The 18,425-nt window shown below is 44.6% G+C and overlaps 1 long non-coding RNA gene and 1 other non-coding gene across 3 annotated transcripts; one reads left to right on the top strand and one right to left on the bottom strand.

Moving 5' to 3' along the window:
* LOC131699783 (U5 spliceosomal RNA) lies at positions 1 to 115 on the bottom strand. Its single transcript, XR_009308318.1, has one exon. It is a non-coding gene; the product is annotated as a U5 spliceosomal RNA (small nuclear RNA).
* A 752-nt stretch (positions 116 to 867) lies between these two features.
* Positions 868 to 4,953, top strand: LOC131699609 (uncharacterized). 2 transcript variants are annotated; one of them, XR_009308210.1, is made up of 7 exons: positions 868 to 974; positions 1,298 to 1,485; positions 2,209 to 2,517; positions 2,670 to 2,775; positions 3,293 to 3,433; positions 3,756 to 3,875; positions 4,320 to 4,953. It is a non-coding gene; the product is annotated as an uncharacterized LOC131699609 (long non-coding RNA). The 2 variants fall into 2 exon arrangements; XR_009308211.1 differs by having other exon boundaries at positions 924 to 939.
* Positions 4,954 to 18,425: the final 13,472 nt, after the last annotated feature.

Raw genomic sequence — 18,425 nt, 5'->3', positions numbered from 1 at the left:
AGCCCCGCCAAAGCAGGGCATCAAAAAATTAGTTGAAACTCATAAATGTTCCTCTCCACGGAAATCTTTAGTAAAAGGCGAAAGATTTATGCGATCTGAAGAGAAACCAGAGTATATTAACATTTGTTAGTGCAGAAGGCAACCTACTCATATTGCTATTGTAACAAAGGACGGTTATTTTTTTTTTGTTTGGTTTAAACGAGCATTTTAATGTCTAATTCTTGAGAAAAACAACCAAAACAGTATACAAGTACTGTATGTTGACATTTAGATTTAAATATGATATTTTAATAACATGCATTTCATAAGAGGAAGTTAGATTCTGCCAGAGTGCATTATGGGTATGCAAATGTGATTCACCCCTGCAGCGCCGTTTCCACTCAACAGTATTGCTCAACCCAAGGTATTTCTTCTCCAAGTTACCAAAATACGTTTTACTATCAGATCGCTGTATTTTATGGAGTATGGAGGACTATCCGTGGCAATATTAAAAATAAATACATAGAGAAATAAATAAATGAATAAATAAATGTTGAAATAAATAAATGAATGAATAAACAAATGACCATTTATTAATTGCAACATGTATTCATTTATTCATTCATTTAGTTCAACATTTATTTATTTATTCATTCATTCATTCATTCATTCATTCATTCATTCATTCATTTATTTATTTATTCATATATTTATTTCACGTTTGCCGCTTTGCTATTTACATTCCACAGTGCGCTTTTACATTCCCGGAACTGCATTTACATTTCGAAGCCTCTTCTCTATTTCTTTTTACATTTCACTGTGACAAAACCCCCTGTCAATCACAGCTAGTGGGCGGTATCAAGTACACTATTGGCTGTAGGAAGATTGTCCCTCCCTGCTCCAGGGAACACAATCGATGCCGATGTGAGCTCGCTAGACCACTGTGTGTTGGAAGGTCGTGTATGTGAGCATTTTGTTTCCAGCGCCAGTTGCATGTGAGTTTAGAAGATGGAGAGGTTCATATCTTCGCTTCTTCGTGAAGCAGCGGATCGCTTAGAAAACACACCCAGATCTCAATTTCCTCCACCGACAAATAGAGCCACGACTGCACGAACCCAGGCTGTAGACAGTATAGAAATCGGCCTCAATTAATTATCTAGCTAGTAGTTTAATTGTTTTGCTGAGCATTCTCCTTCAATTTGTTCTTAACCGTACTGTGTCTGTTTCAAGTGGGTTAGATTCACAATTTCTGCATGCTATAATGGTATAGTAATATTTTACAGTTTATATTTTTTGTCCCTCTTTTTTTTTTTTCAAGGATTTTCGCCCCATAGAGGATCGTCTTCAAAAAGGAGACGAGCGTTCCCACTCCAGCGCCGTGTTGGTGTTATTACACTCACAACTTTTGCTGTCTAAAAGGGAAAACCGTTTCCACGGTGCCGACTAGACAGCAGAAAGACGAATTGAATGTAGCAGGACTGGGGGAGAAAAGAATCTCCTTTCAAGGTACGTTTATGCAAATATTCTGTCAAAATGAAACGGTTTATTTAATAGTACATATACTGAGCATCACAAGAAACGTATCACTATTATTTAATTCGAAAAAAAAACCAGATATATACATGATGGACATTGACAAAATGTCCGCTGCTCAGCAACGGTGGCCACACGCTTGCCTGAGAATTCCACAGTACCCCCTGTCCCCTCATAACTGTATACAGACAGTACAATGTCAATTGTTAATCAGCACATTACAATCTTACTGCACCTGCTGTAAAACAGAATTAGTCATTCTAGCGAAATTATCTAAAAAGTTTCTTTCGATGCTCAGTATATATCACGACTCTAAAAGCAGATACAAATAAACCTAATGAGAAGCTCTATAATAACAAATAACGCGATGTAGAGCTTAATGCAATGTTACCTTCGATATTTTAGACTTTTTATTAAACCACTGCTCAATGCTACTGAAATGTCATCAACCACTATTAGTATCATAAAGCTCCCAAAATCCTTTTAGATGCCACTCCTAAGTAAATGTCTGGAATTTAGTTTTGGATTGTTTTGCAGTTAGTGATCCATTCAGCTTTGTGTTGATGCTATACAAAAATAAAACCAATAAAAAACCTATGCTGCTTTAGTAGCAGCAAAATACAAGGTTGTGTATCAGTGTGTAAGATGTTCGCTAGATTCACATTTATTACATTTGTGTTCTTTTTTTATGTCAAGGTTGTGACAGCAGTTGTGAAGGATTCAGAAGCCAGTTATTCGAATCTTATCCCAAACTGAGTGAGGGTGGTGGATTTGAACTAATGAAGATTTCAGGATCTACGAGAAGCTGGATCTTGGCTGTTAGTCCTTGCCCTAATGAGGGGTACTCGGCAAAATATTTAAGGGACCCAGAAACCCAAATTGTCTGCTGCAATTCATTTTGTAGGTTCCTGGACTGTCCTTATCCACTGGGCCCCTGATGAAGTGCCTCTTTTGTGAGAGACTTTTCTTTCTCAGAAATAGTCACAGTGACAGCTGTAGCAGCAGGTATAGAGTTTTTGTTAATGTAATTGGTCAATGTTAAATACAGTACATTAACTATTTTGAAAGGTTTACTTGCAGTAAAATGATGAAATTTGCATGTAGTGGGTTTCAGGGAATGTTTGTGCTAATGTAGTCTTACAAAAAATTGTTCTCAGTGAAGAAGACAAAAGCATTATACTGCAATTGGCATTAAGCTGGGATCTTCCAGGGGTGACAGAAGAAAATAGGCATTGGCTAATGGACAAACTCCTCCTTCACGCTGTAAGTAGGTTTGTTTCGTGCATATCCATGTTCGGTTTACTCATTGTACTGGTCAGTTGTGTAATTAACCTACAGCAGGGGTGGCCAAACCCAGTCATGGAGAGCCCCTATCCAGCAAATTTGTTCAATAAAAGGAAAGCTCTTGTGATTGAGGTCTGAAGAGCGAATTTTTAGTTGAAACAATCACTAAATGACTTCATTTAACAAATACACCTGCTTAATTCAGCACATTGAAATTCTTCCATGTGTTTTAGACATTGATAATGAAAGGTGACCTATAAAATCCACTGGATTGGGCTCCCGAGTGGTGCATTCGGAAATGGCCTCCAGTAGGAGTGCAGGGTGCGCTTTACGACTCTGATGTTGCTGGTTCGATCCTGTCGTTCCTTTGCCGGCTGGGGATGGGAGTCCACAGGGCTGTTTGACCACCCCTGACTTACAGTTATTATGCATTTTAATTGGGTACATTCTTTAGTTTGCTTATTACTCTATGCTATACTCTTCTTATTTGTGGTAGGTTATTGTAAGAACAACTCGACAGGTTAAACAGCTGAGGAAAGGACTGAAAGAGACATTGGTCTGGCCTCTCCTGAAGGAAAGAAGTGATATTATTCCACTGATGTTTCCGAGGGCCTCTGACACACTATACACCTCCCCGGTGTGTTACATTTTATTACATGTTGTTCCCTAATTAAGTTTTGAATGCCTGTGGCAGTGTGTTACTGTTTCAGTGTTTTGATAATGTGATTTACTAGTTATATTTCTAATTCTGAAGTTTATATATTTTTTGGTGTAACTGTGAAGCTCATATACTAGTATGTTTTGGTCTACAATATAAAACCCAGCTTGTATAGAGCTTTGAGATGAAGCTTGGTATTGAGCCATTTCAATATTGGAATGGAACAAAAATGGCCAATAAGGTTCAGAAAGAGATCCCCAGCCGTTCATTCATTTATCTATTCATTCTTTTTTTCCTCAAGATGATCCTTGAAAGAATCACCTGGCCCACACTGAATGTGGAGGAAGATGATGATGAGGATGACTGTTCTCTTGAGACTAAATGCCGTATCACAGGCTTCTTCAGGACATTCATTGAAACGGTATAATTTAATCTATTAATCATCGCCATGTATAATTTTATTTTAACCACCCAACTCATTCTTACCTTATATGAGAAGGGACAACTTCTTATTCTTCATCACTCAAAACAGCATTTGCCACCACTTCATATGTAATATTCCTATACAAAGAATACATAAGCTAATGTTCACACTGAAAGGGAATCTAATGAATAAGAATAATCTTGTAGAGGAATAACATTTTGATGTGACTACTGTGATTTTTTTTTTTTACGACTCAGAGCACAAATACAGCCTTCATGTCTTTTATATGCAAGTATTATATGTACATAGGTAGATAATACGTAGCACATTATAATAAACAAAAGCAAAAATATTTGTTACTTTTCAAAAAGCTGACCTGACAGTACTCAAGACCCTGTGAAATTTGAAAAGAGGCATTTATTTATTTTTTTACTTTTGTAGCATCACCAAGAGTGCTGATTGATCTCCTCAGATTCTGGGTTGGATGGGGGGTCCTCCCGAAGGAGCTGTCTGTTGAGGTCACAGATACCAAACTGCCCAAAGCATCCACCTGCTTCGAAACCATTAAACTACCCAGACACGACTTTCACTACTCATCATTTGAGGAGGATCTTCTTTCCTGTATATATACTGTGGACACCGGCTTTGGACTTGTCTAATTTAGAATTCTGCCATGAGAAATCTGTTTGAACTCCTTCAGGGGCCAAACTGTTATTTGATTTGACAACTAGAAATGTAAACATGACAAAGTAAAAAAAAAACATCCAGGTTAATGTTCTGCTATATAAATACTAAATGTACTAAGAAAGAAATTCAAATTAACGACTGGCAATTTTATTAGGCCATTTTATTATTTTGATTACAATAAATAATGCACTGGGGGGGGGGGGGGCAACAACATTTTTTTTTTCTTCTAAAATACTTGCTTAAGTTTGTGAAAACATCTGTTAAATATCAACATAAGCACAGGAACTATTGTCATTTATTTATTTAACAAAGTCAGTGCTATGACAAAAAATACAGCTGTCCCAAACAATAAAAAAATCATCACATTTGGATGTCTGTTTCTTTATAATTTAAATTTGTTTGCCTCCTTTTCTCACCCAAATTGTTTTACCTGTCACACTAACAAATTACAGGAACTGTTGAAAAAACAACCACTAATAATATAAAAATGATGATCTACCTTGTATACTATGATATTATAATATTGTGAGGTATTAGTACTTGCCAGGGTTCAGAAGTATAATACTAAGAAAGATTAACACTGATCAAACTACAAGAATAATGTATTGGTATTGTAAAGGCAGTCATTACACAATGTATTGGTATTGTAGAGGTAGTCATTACACAGTGTATTTTATTAGGTATTCAAGCCCTTTCAGTCACCCCAGCTAGCCTTTTCAGTTTACCTCAGAGACTGAACATTCTACCGCGAAACTGGCGCTCATCGTTTAGTCTGACTAGTGAACTTCAGAACATTTCCCACCATCATCCTCCTGCTCAAGTGTCTATGATGGGGAATGCAGTGCGTTTCAAGCTATTTTAATTCATGTCGGGTTTGCGTTTACGTCCACAGTAGCGAATATCAAATGAATATCGATCATCAAGCTAACTTTACCTCGGTCCTCCCCTCCTGTTCTGAAAAAAAGACTGCTAAATACGCTACACTGACACATTGGACAAAAGGTACTTGAACAGCTGTCGTTATTTAACACGGCACACATAAATTACACTATCATAATTTACAGTTCTCAAGTTATATAGCTATACATTTACCAATTAAATTATACAGTATCCTTACCTTGAAAAAATGTCTCTTTCTGGCGTATTTTAATAATAATAAAACAAATCTAACTACCTATATCTTAGCTATAGGCTATTCTATTAAGATATTATCACTCACTCTGTCCTCCTCTCTCCAACTGTCGCCATCGTCTGCGAATTCGCTCGAGCATCAACTTGATTTAAGCAAATGGAAACGAACTCGCGCGTGCACCCTCTCCCCATTCTCTATTAAACTTCATACAACATTTAAAATAACTATAGTCATTATGTCCTATCAGTGCTGTGAATTACTCCCATATATGTTAACCTATATAGTTGTTACTTTTCAATATATTACTCATATATTACTATTCAATATATTAATTTAAAGCTTAAAGAATACACCAAAATACATTTAATACTTAAATTTAATTAATCAAGTTAAGTTGACACTTATTTAACAAGCTTGTTTAATAATGCTTGTGATCACTAGAGACACAGTTTACACTTGTAATTGCAATGTTGAGAGAGTCAGCGATCGCCAAAGCTTTTTTTTTTTTTTTTTTTTAATGGGAAAAGCGGAACTCTGAAACAAATCAGTGCACGGCATAAAAAATGCCTTTAAAATAGAAACTATAAAACAACTATAATGTATGTATCATTCTAATTTACTTGTACTTTAATTTTGGCGTTATTTTATAGTGTTATTTTATAGTGTTAGTTATAGTGCTATTGGCATCAGAAAAAAATCATACAAATATGTAAATTAACACACATGTTTTTTTCTACCGTTATAGCTTCGGTTTTAGTGTGTACTGGCCCACCTTTGGCCCAGCATTGGCTCAGCTATGGTGGCTGTATTCTGCTGTACCGAAATGGGCCAGTGCGGGTTTTGCATGGGCTGAACATGCCCATGGTGCCATGTTTTGCCCTCATGGGCCCAATACGTACATGTTTGCTGGGAGTTACGGGAATGTAAGCGCACTGTGAAATGTAAATAGCAAAGCGCCAAACGTGAAATAAATACATGAATAAATAAATAAATGAATGAATGAATGAATGAATGAATAAATAAATAAATGTTGAACTAAATGAATGAATAAATGAATACATGTTGCAATTAATAAATTGATTTATTCATTCATTTATTTATTTCAACATTTATTTATTCATTTATTTATTTCTCTATGTATTTATTTTTAATATTGCCACGGATAGTCCTCCATACTCCATAAAATACAGCGATCTGATAGTAAAACGTATTTTGGTAACTTGGAGAAGAAATACCTTGGGTTGAGCAATACTGTTGAGTGGAAACGGCGCTGCAGGGGTGAATCACATTTGCATACCCATAATGCACTCTGGCAGAATCTAACTTCCTCTTATGAAATGCATGTTATTAAAATATCATATTTAAATCTAAATGTCAACATACAGTACTTGTATACTGTTTTGGTTGTTTTTCTCAAGAATTAGACATTAAAATGCTCGTTTAAACCAAACAAAAAAAAAATAACCGTCCTTTGTTACAATAGCAATATGAGTAGGTTGCCTTCTGCACTAACAAATGTTAATATACTCTGGTTTCTCTTCAGTTCGAATAAATCTTTCTAAGACTAAGGCTTAGAGGGTAGTGGCATTGCCCGCTCCCTCCGAGGGTCTGTGAGAGGTTTGTTCGGGTGAGGAGGAACAGAATTTTTTTTTTTTATTTTTGACTGGCTTTCTTCAGCTCGGCAACTTTTTGGAAGACTAATGCTCAGTCTGGTTTTGGCTTGCCCAATCCAGGCCGAGGGTCTTTCAAGATTTTGTTGACTGTTGAGAGCAGTTTTTTCTTTTTCAGGCGGTTCCAGTTTTTTTCTTTTTCAGGCTTTTCCAGACGTTCCTGGAGTTAGAGAGAAGGAGGACCTACCATCCAGACGACCTTTGAGGACCCTTTGATGACCTAGACGACCTCATCCCCAGCCCTTGATTGTAATCGAGATCCAGACCGAGAGAGCAGCAGGCGCCCAGCAGAGGGCGCCATCTGGGAGGAGCAGAGGGCGGCCCCGGACCCCGAGGAGGCGTCACAGCCACGATTCTTCCTACGTGGTCTCGGTGCCAAGCAGCGCCCCCTACTCCGCCAGGGAAGGACACCGTTCACCTGGGGAGGGGGTCCCTCTTGCGAGGCGACCATCTCCTCAGGGACTAAAGTAATAGTTCCTTCAACTGCCCAGATTTGCTGCTTACGTTGTTTCTTTTCCGTAGAGAGAGACAACCCGGACGTCCAGAGGCTTCTCCCACCCCAATCGGAGGAGCCAGCTGAAGGATGGCGTTCCGGCCAACCCAGGAGACTAGGAGGCACAATGCGGTGCGCTTCACAAGGACCCAGCAAGAGGAAACGGAACCAGGACTGACGAGACTGGAGTTCAGCCGGACCATTCTTCAGAGGGGTATGGGTTTTTCCCCTTCTGACTTGAATTGTTTGGTGAAATTGCCAGGGCTTAAGGAAGTGTTTGAGGTCAGTTTTAGGAACCCCCAAAAGTTACAAGAAATGTGGTCCTTTTGGGGGGAGAATAAATATCTCGCTCCATACAAAGAATTTTGTGTGGATGCACTGACAGACAGAGAAATGAAAGTTGTTACTGTCCAATTTTTCAATGAGGCTGTTAGCGACTATGATATTACAACATGGCTTAACCGCTATGGGAGGGTGTCATCAGAAGGGAGGAAAATTACAGATGAAGATGGGGTTTGGACAGGAGCCAGAAAGTGGCTGGTACGCCTTAATGTTGATCCATCGGGCATTGGAGGCGTCCGCCACATTCCAAACTCCATAGTGTTAGGGCCCAACAGAGGGCTGGTATTCTATAATGGGATGCCAAAACTCTGCAGGAAATGTGGGGAATTAGGACACCTGGCGGCCGCGTGTACTGTAGTCAAGTGCAGGAACTGCGGCGCCCCCCACGAGACCAGCCACTGCAGAGAAGAGAGGCAGTGCAATTTGTGTGGAAAGAAGGGGCACCTGTTTAAGGACTGCCCCTCTTCCTATGCCAACATGGCCAGAGCCAGCAAGGCAAACACAAACAAGCCTAGGCCTGAGCAGGAAGAGGGAGCAAGTAACAAAGATCAGTCCACATCACCACCAACAGTATCCAAGACCCAGACTCCAGCACCACCATCATCACCAGCACCCCCCTCACCCCCCCGCCCCCGAGACATGTCCCGTTTTACGAGGACCCCTTCCCCCAGCCCAGAGAGAGAGTACAACAGCTACTCCACTAGCTCCTCCAGTAGCTCCTCTGATGTAGAACACGAGGCAGGGAGGGAGCCCGGACCCAGCAGCGGCCCCCCCCTGAGTAGGGCCCTCTCAGCGCCAGCACTCCCCCTCGGCTCTCGTTATGACGCCATAAGGATTGAGTCCGTGGGGGAGGAAAGCGAAAGCGACAGTGAAAGTGAGAGTGAGAAGGAGGGGAAGGGAGTGAAGAACCAGCAGAGGGTGGGGAAAAGAAAGGGTAGAGACGAGGGGGGGAAAAGAAAGAAGATCAGGATCAAAGACAGCAAGTTGCAGGTGGCCCCCATAGATCCAAAACCAGCTAATGTCCACACAAAGTCCCCAGTCTTGCCCTCGCAGGCAGAGACGGAGGCGAGTGGGACGGCTACACTGCCGCCTAGTGGGCAGGTAGCAGCCAGCCAGGGCATCCCCAGCCAGCCTTCCCAGTCGTTGGCACAAACCCTAGCACACCTCGCAGAAGAGGTGTTCACTAATGCACCGAGGGAGAGGTCGGGGTCAACACCTTCCCTGACCAGCAGTACCTCGGTAGCAATGACCCTCTTCAAGCGAAGGGCCTCCCTTCAAAGCATCCTTGACCCCCTCCCTTGTATGGGCAAAACCAGGGGCCCCCTAGAGGTCCTCCTAGATACAGCACTGGAGGACATGGGAATACCCCTGGACGCGGTAAGCCAGAAGTCTGCTAACAGCTCCAATTCAACAGACGGTAACAGCCAAAGAATGCTGTCTGTCATAACCCCCCCCCAGGACAAAGCTGACCCACACGTTCCGAGGGGCCCTGAGCAAGTTCCACCAGACTTACCTTGTGGGGAGTTGAATAGCCCCAACAACTCCACGTACTGTGCATATAAAGACGGTGCCTTCTTGGACGAGGCAGCAGTGAGTACCTTCTCAGGGGTGATGGGAGTTGCAAATAAGCCCAAGCCCCCTCGAAGCAAGCGTAGAGCTAAGAGTAGGAAGAGTGTCCCGACCTCCCAATCATAGTCGCTATGGGGTGGACGCAGCGACTCCTTTTCTTGTTAGCTACCCTGATGGCCCTGATATGTGTGTCTGTTAATGTCAGGAGCATCAGGGAGACACAAAAAAGATTTGATGTACTAAACTATCTAGCTAACTTGAAAGCAGATCTCATCTTTCTGCAGGAGTGTGGTATTTCGTCGAGCCCTGATTATAGGGACCTGAAGGAGAGTTGGACCCTGGGGGACTCCTTCTGGTCGGGCTCCAACATAGCCAGAGCCGACGGAGTAGGTATCCTGTTTAAAAACCCATTTATTACCTCCCGCAGCAGCAGGGAGGTAGAACCTGGTAGAATTCTGAGCGTGGATGTGACATACAACAACACTCCCCTCAGACTGGTCAATGTCTACGCACCCACTAACCAAAACGAAAGAGTTCAATTTTTTCCACAGCTGCGTCCACTCCTGCTGGGGAACGTACCCGTCATCGTGTCAGGTGACTTCAATTGTGCTCTGAGGGACGTAGACCGGAGCAGGCCACGCAACGACCGCTCTAGTAGAGTTTTGTCCTCTGTAATATCTGATTTCTCCCTGTGTGATGCAGGTAAGGACCTGGTGCCTCCCTTTACCTGGGTGAGCTCATCTGGGACCTCCTTCTCCCGTATAGATCTCGTCCTGCATACCAGCTCCCTTACGAAGACGGCAGTAGACACCCAGGCCGTCTTCTTCTCTGACCATAGGCTCCTGCAGGTAACATTGCAGGTCCCTCAGACCTCCCAGATGGGGTCAGGGGTCTGGAAATTAAACACCTCCTTACTCAATGACCCCTCCATAGCTGCAGCCTATAAGAGCAGGCTTGTTGAGTGGACCACTTTGCGTGACCTATTCAACTCCCCTATAGAGTGGTGGGAGATGGTCAAAATGAGAACTAAGGGTTATTTCATAGCAGCAGGCAAGAGGAAAGCAAAAGAAAGGAGGGCCAAATATAAATACCTGAATGCTGCCCTCCAGCGTCTGAGCCTGCTTCAGCTTCGGGGGTTCCCTGTAAGCGACGAGATAGCCCAGACCAAGCTAGATCTTTCAGTGCTTTGTAGGGAGGAACAACGAAAGGTCATGCACAATGCAAAAGTGCAAAAAATGGAGGAAGACGAAAAGTGTACTCGCTTCTTCTTCCAGAAAACGAGGGAGAAGCGGCACTTGATGTCCTCCATGCTCGACAGCAGGGGGAGGATAGTAGAGGATAGTGAGGGAGTGAAAAAAGTGGTAGAGAACTTCTATAGGGACCTGTATAACATCAAAGCTACAGATGACACCCTGATAGAGTGGTTCCTGAGCCAGTTGGAGCCTGACTCAGTGCGGGACGAGGAGGAGGAGGAGAAGGACCCAGAACTCACGCTGGAGGAGCTCACCCAGGCGGTTAAGACCATGAACACCGGTAAGACGCCAGGTCCAGATGGCATCCCGGGTGAGTATTACCATCTTTTTTGGGACACGCTAAAAGTCCATTTAGCGGAGGTCTACAGAGCGGTCTACAGGGAGAAGCGGTTGGGCCCTTCTATGCGGGAGAGTGTAATTACTCTCCTTCATAAGAAAGGGGAAGTTAAAGATCTACGGAATTGGCGCCCAATCAGCCTCCTTTGCGTGGATTACAAGATACTAGCCAAAGCTCTGATGCTCCGGCTACAAGTACACCTCCCTTTGGTCATTGGCCCCGACCAGGCTTGTGGCGTCCCAGGGAGGTCCATCACGGATATTTTAATGTTAACAAGGGACATTCTGGCTTATTCTAGAGAACGGAACCATCCCCTCTGCCTGTTCAACCTTGACCAGGAGAAGGCGTTCGATAGGGTAAGCCATGAATATATGTACAAAGTGATGGACCAGATGAAATTCGCTCCTGGACTTAGGGAGTGGGTTAAAACCATATATACAAACATTAGTACCCGAGTCTTGGTGAACAGGCACCTGACTGGTAAAATATCTATCCAGTCAGGGGTCAGACAGGGTTGCCCACTATCCCCACTGCTATATGTCGTGTGCATTGAACCCCTCCTGCAGGCAATTCGTAGGGATACCAATATAACTGGTTTCCAGCTGCCTGGATCCAACGGGGTCCAGGTCAAAACAACAGCATATATGGACGATGTGTCACTCATTTGCACCAACACATCGTCGGTACCTCGGATTAGTAATATCCTTGAGAAGTACTGCACGGCGACCGGGGCAGTGATTAATAAGTCCAAGAGCGAAGTCTACGTGTCTAAAAATTGGCAGGTAGATAGGGAACTGTCGGACATGTACCCTGTCAAAAAGGACAAAATCAAGATTCTGGGCCTCATTTTCGAGAACAATAGCTCGGGGGCCCAGAGCTGGACGGCGGCCATTAACCAGGTCCGTAAAAAGATTGGCGGATGGAGCACAAGATCCTTAACAATGACGGGTAGAGTATTAATAACCAAGTCTATACTGTTCCCCATCCTCTCTTATGTAGGAAAAATCTTTCCCCCAGACAGGACCACCAAAAAAGTGGTGGACCGCATTATCCACCGCTTTATCTGGGGCAGCAAGATGGAGAGGGTAAAGCGAGCCACCCTGAGTAAAGCCGACAAGAAGGGAGGTAAGGGGGTCCCGGACGTTGTGCAGCTCACCCGAGTGCAGGGGCTCACGCAAACTATCAAGAACATCCAGGCCCTGGACAGGAAGGTATGTTACATGAATCGTTTCTATTTTGCCACCTGTCTCAGGGCCTTGGGCCTCTGCACTATTGATAACACCGTGCCGTACTCCTGGGACCCCCCATTGTATTATAGAACCTTAAGGGACACTATATATAAATTGGGCTTAGATAAAGCAAAATTGGCCTCCTGGGAATACAAGGCTGTAACTAAATATCTTGCCGGTTCCCAGGAAATTGAAAAAGTAGCTACTTTCTCCCTCACCCAAAGCCAAAAAATCTGGGAGAATGTGTCTCACAGCTGCCTCAGTAATGTCCAGAAGGATATAGCATGGAACACCGTCCACAGTGCACTCCCCACTCGAGCGTTCATGTTCAGGAGGGGACTAGCCCAAGTAGAAACATGCCCCTATGCAAAGTGCCGCAAGAGAGAAACACCAGCCCATATTTTCTGGGAGTGTGATGTGGCTGGCAGTGTCTGGCTCTCTGTCTCTGTCTTCCTAAACAGGTTTGCTGACACGGCCAAGATGACCGCTGAGACTGTGCTCTATGGGCCTGCGGGAGGAATCGATACCAGCACAGCTAAGTGCGTTTGGCGTGTCATCAATGTTGTCAAGCAGATCCTGTGGGAAGGCCGTAACGTCTGTGTCTATCACAAGCAGGAGCTAGACACTATCACCACGACCAGAAGGGCACAAACTCTTATCAAGGACTTTGTAATTCTGGACATCCGGACCCTCGGGAAGGACAAGGCCTGCGCGGAGTGGAGGATCGCCGGACTTCAGGACGTGAAGATGGAATAAAGGAAAAAACTGGAACCGCTAGCTCCTAGGAGCGGGACTACGGGGCACCGCTAAGCCTTTTATTTATTTTGTCATGCCAGCATCCCGCCCTTTTTAGCTGGCATGACCGTTTTTGAACGGTGCCCTGGTTTTATGTAGTCTTTTTGTTTCAGTTTTATGGACTTTTATTTGATTTATGTTGAATGTTTTATTTGATTTTGTTTTGTTTTGTTTTATGTATCTTTAAGATTTTTAATGTAAACTATTAAAAGTTACATTTTAAGTGTTTTAAAATTTTAGAATTTTAACTCACTGTTCCACACACTGTCCCTTTTCCCCTGTCCCTGTTTTAGTAATATAGTTTTATGTTCACTTTTGAACTTTTAGAGAGCACTCCCCGGCCCTCACAAGCACTGGTTTTTTATAGATGGTTCTTTTTTTCCAGTCACTTTTAAAACAGCACAGGTTTTTTTCATGTTGATTTTAATCTGTGTCTGTTTTAACCATGTACAAAGCACAATTGTCTTGGTGTTTTTAAATGTGTTTTAAATGCTTTTAAAACAAAATGTATGTCTGTATGCATGAATGTCATCTTTAAAAGAAATGTAAAATGAATGAAAAAACGAATGGGTGTAAATGTAAAAAAATGTAAAATCTCAATAAAAGAGTATTTTACTAAAGATTTCCGTGGAGAGGAACATTTATGAGTTTCAACTAATTTTTTGATGCCCTGCTTTGGCGGGGCTTCCTTGTGTTGTAAAATAATAGAATTGCAGTGTGTAGTGTTGGTATGATAAATGGGCGTGCTATTCAAAGTAACATTTGTTACAGACTGCAGTCTTCTTGATCACACTAAGAAAGTGGGTGTCTTAGTTGTGTATGTATAGTAGAACCGGTTGTACTATACACCGCTAAGCCTTTTATTTATTTTGTCATGCCAGCATTCCGCCCCTTTTAGCTGGCATGACCGTTTTTGAACGGTGCCCTGGTTTTATGTAGTCTTTTTGTTTCAGTTTTATGGACTCTCTTGTTTTTGATTTATTTTGAATGTTTTATTTGGTTTTGTTTTGTATTTACGTATCTAAAAGATTTTTAATGTCAACTATTAAAAGTTACATTTTAAGTGTTTTAAAATTTTAGAATTTTAACTCACTGTTTTATACACTGTCCCTTTTCCCCTGTCCCTGTTTTAGATCTATAGTTTTATGTTCACTTTTGAACTTTTTTAGAGAGCACTCCCCGGCCCTCACAAGCACTGGTTTTTTATAGATGGTTCTTTTTTTCCAGTCACTTTTAAAGCAGCACAGGTTTTTTTCATGTCGATTTTAATCTGTGTCTGTTTTAACCATGTATAAAGCACAGTTGTCTTCAGGTCTCTGGTTTCTCTTCAGTTCGAATAAATCTTTCTAAGACTAAGGCTTAGAGGGTAGTGGCATTGCCCGCTCCCTCCGAGGGTCTGTGAGAGGTTTGTTCGGGTGAGGAGGAACAGAATTTTTTTTATTTTTGACTGGCTTTCTTCAGCTCGGCAACTTTTTGGAAGACTAATGCTCAGTCTGGTTTTGGCTTGCCCAATCCAGGCCGAGGGTCTTTCAAGATTTTGTTGACTGTTGAGAGCAGTTTTTTCTTTTTCAGGCGGTTCCAGTTTTTTTCTTTTTCAGGCGGTTCCGGCTTTTCCAGACGTTCCTGGAGTTAGAGAGAAGGAGGACCTACCATCCAGACGACCTTTGAGGACCCTTTGATGACCTAGACGACCTCATCCCCAGCCCTTGATTGTAATCGAGATCCAGACCGAGAGAGCAGCAGGCGCCCAGCAGAGGGCGCCATCTGGGAGGAGCAGAGGGCGGCCCCGGACCCCGAGGAGGCGTCACAGCCACGATTCTTCCTACGTGGTCTCGGTGCCAAGCAGCGCCCCCTACTCCGCCAGGGAAGGACACCGTTCACCTGGGGAGGGGGTCCCTCTTGCGAGGCGACCATCTCCTCAGGGACTAAAGTAATAGTTCCTTCAACTGCCCAGATTTGCTGCTTACGTTGTTTCTTTTCCGTAGAGAGAGACAACCCGGACGTCCAGAGGCTTCTCCCACCCCAATCGGAGGAGCCAGCTGAAGGATGGCGTTCCGGCCAACCCAGGAGACCAGGAGGCACAATGCGGTGCGCTTCACAAGGACCCAGCAAGAGGAAACGGAACCAGGACTGACGAGACTGGAGTTCAGCCGGACCATTCTTCAGAGGGGTATGGGTTTTTCCCCTTCTGACTTGAATTGTTTGGTGAAATTGCCAGGGCTTAAGGAAGTGTTTGAGGTCAGTTTTAGGAACCCCCAAAAGTTACAAGAAATGTGGTCCTTTTGGGGGGAGAATAAATATCTCGCTCCATACAAAGAATTTTGTGTGGATGCACTGACAGACAGAGAAATGAAAGTTGTTACTGTCCAATTTTTCAATGAGGCTGTTAGCGACTATGATATTACAACATGGCTTAACCGCTATGGGAGGGTGTCATCAGAAGGGAGGAAAATTACAGACGAAGATGGGGTTTGGACAGGAGCCAGAAAGTGGCTGGTACGCCTCAATGTTGATCCATCGGGCATTGGAGGCGTCCGCCACATTCCAAACTCCATAGTGTTAGGGCCCAACAGAGGGCTGGTATTCTATAATGGGATGCCAAAACTCTGCAGGAAATGTGGGGAATTAGGACACCTGGCGGCCGCATGTACTGTAGTCAAGTGCAGGAACTGCGGCGCCCCCCACGAGACCAGCCACTGCAGAGAAGAGAGGCAGTGCAATTTGTGTGGAAAGAAGGGGCACCTGTTTAAGGACTGCCCCTCTTCCTATGCCAACATGGCCAGAGCCAGCAAGGCAAATACGAACAAGCCTAGGCCTGAGCAGGAAGAGGGAGCAAGTAACAAAGATCAGTCCACATCACCACCAACAGTATCCAAGACCCAGACTCCAGCACCACCATCATCACCAGCACCCCCCTCACCCCCCCGCCCCCGAGACATGTCCCGTTTTACGAGGACCCCTTCCCCCAGCCCAGAGAGAGAGTACAACAGCTACTCCACTAGCTCCTCCAGTAGCTCCTCTGATGCAGAACACGAGGCAGGGAGGGAGCCCGGACCCAGCAGCGGCCCCCCCCTGAGTAGGGCCCTCTCAGCGCCAGCACTCCCCCTCGGCTCTCGTTATGACGCCATAAGGATTGAGTCCGTGGGGGAGGAAAGCGAAAGCGACAGTGAAAGTGAGAGTGAGAAGGAGGGGAAGGGAGTGAAGAACCAGCAGAGGGTGGGGAAAAGAAAGGGTAGAGACGAGGGGGGGAAAAGAAAGAAGATCAGGATCAAAGACAGCAAGTTGCAGGTGGCCCCCATAGATCCAAAACCAGCTAATGTCCACACAAAGTCCCCAGTCTTGCCCTCGCAGGCAGAGACGGAGGCGAGTGGGACGGCTACACTGCCGCCTAGTGGGCAGGTAGCAGCCAGCCAGGGCATCCCCAGCCAGCCTTCCCAGTCGTTGGCACAAACCCTAGCACACCTCGCAGAAGAGGTGTTCACTAATGCACCGAGGGAGAGGTCGGGGTCAACACCTTCCCTGACCAGCAGTACCTCGGTAGCAATGACCCTCTTCAAGCGAAGGGCCTCCCTTCAAAGCATCCTTGACCCCCTCCCTTGTATGGGCAAAACCAGGGGCCCCCTAGAGGTCCTCCTAGATACAGCACTGGAGGACATGGGAATACCCCTGGACGCGGTAAGCCAGAAGTCTGCTAACAGCTCCAACTCAACAGACGGTAACAGCCAAAGAATGCTGTCTGTCATAACCCCCCCCCAGGACAAAGCTGACCCACACGTTCCGAGGGGCCCTGAGCAAGTTCCACCAGACTTACCTTGTGGGGAGTTGAATAGCCCCAACAACTCCACGTACTGTGCATATAAAGACGGTGCCTTCTTGGACGAGGCAGCAGTGAGTACCTTCTCAGGGGTGATGGGAGTTGCAAATAAGCCCAAGCCCCCTCGAAGCAAGCGTAGAGCTAAGAGTAGGAAGAGTGTCCCGACCTCCCAATCATAGTCGCTATGGGGTGGACGCAGCGACTCCTTTTCTTGTTAGCTACCCTGATGGCCCTGATATGTGTGTCTGTTAATGTCAGGAGCATCAGGGAGACACAAAAAAGATTTGATGTACTAAACTATCTAGCTAACTTGAAAGCAGATCTCATCTTTCTGCAGGAGTGTGGTATTTCGTCGAGCCCTGATTATAGGGACCTGAAGGAGAGTTGGACCCTGGGGGACTCCTTCTGGTCGGGCTCCAACATAGCCAGAGCCGACGGAGTAGGTATCCTGTTTAAAAACCCATTTATTACCTCCCGCAGCAGCAGGGAGGTAGAACCTGGTAGAATTCTGAGCGTGGATGTGACATACAACAACACTCCCCTCAGACTGGTCAATGTCTACGCACCCACTAACCAAAACGAAAGAGTTCAATTTTTTCCACAGCTGCGTCCACTCCTGCTGGGGAACGTACCCGTCATCGTGTCAGGTGACTTCAATTGTGCTCTGAGGGACGTAGACCGGAGCAGGCCACGCAACGACCGCTCTAGTAGAGTTTTGTCCTCCGTAATATCTGATTTCTCCCTGTGTGATGCAGGTAAGGACCTGGTGCCTCCCTTTACCTGGGTGAGCTCATCTGGGACCTCCTTCTCCCGTATAGATCTCGTCCTGCATACCAGCTCCCTTACGAAGACGGCAGTAGACACCCAGGCCGTCTTCTTCTCTGACCATAGGCTCCTGCAGGTAACATTGCAGGTCCCTCAGACCTCCCAGATGGGGTCAGGGGTCTGGAAATTAAACACCTCCTTACTCGATGACCCCTCCATAGCTGCAGCCTATAAGAGCAGGCTTGTTGAGTGGACCACTTTGCGTGACCTATTCAACTCCCCTATAGAGTGGTGGGAGATGGTCAAAATGAGAACTAAGGGTTATTTCATAGCAGCAGGCAAGAGGAAAGCAAAAGAAAGGAGGGCCAAATATAAATACCTGAATGCTGCCCTCCAGCGTCTGAGCCTGCTTCAGCTTCGGGGGTTCCCTGTAAGCGACGAGATAGCCCAGACCAAGCTAG

This window comes from Acipenser ruthenus, chromosome 23 (genome assembly GCF_902713425.1).
Source record: "Acipenser ruthenus chromosome 23, fAciRut3.2 maternal haplotype, whole genome shotgun sequence".
Lineage (NCBI taxonomy): Eukaryota > Metazoa > Chordata > Actinopteri > Acipenseriformes > Acipenseridae > Acipenser > Acipenser ruthenus.
Note: the sequence above shows the minus strand (reverse complement) of the source record. Positions and strands in the feature narration are given on the sequence as shown.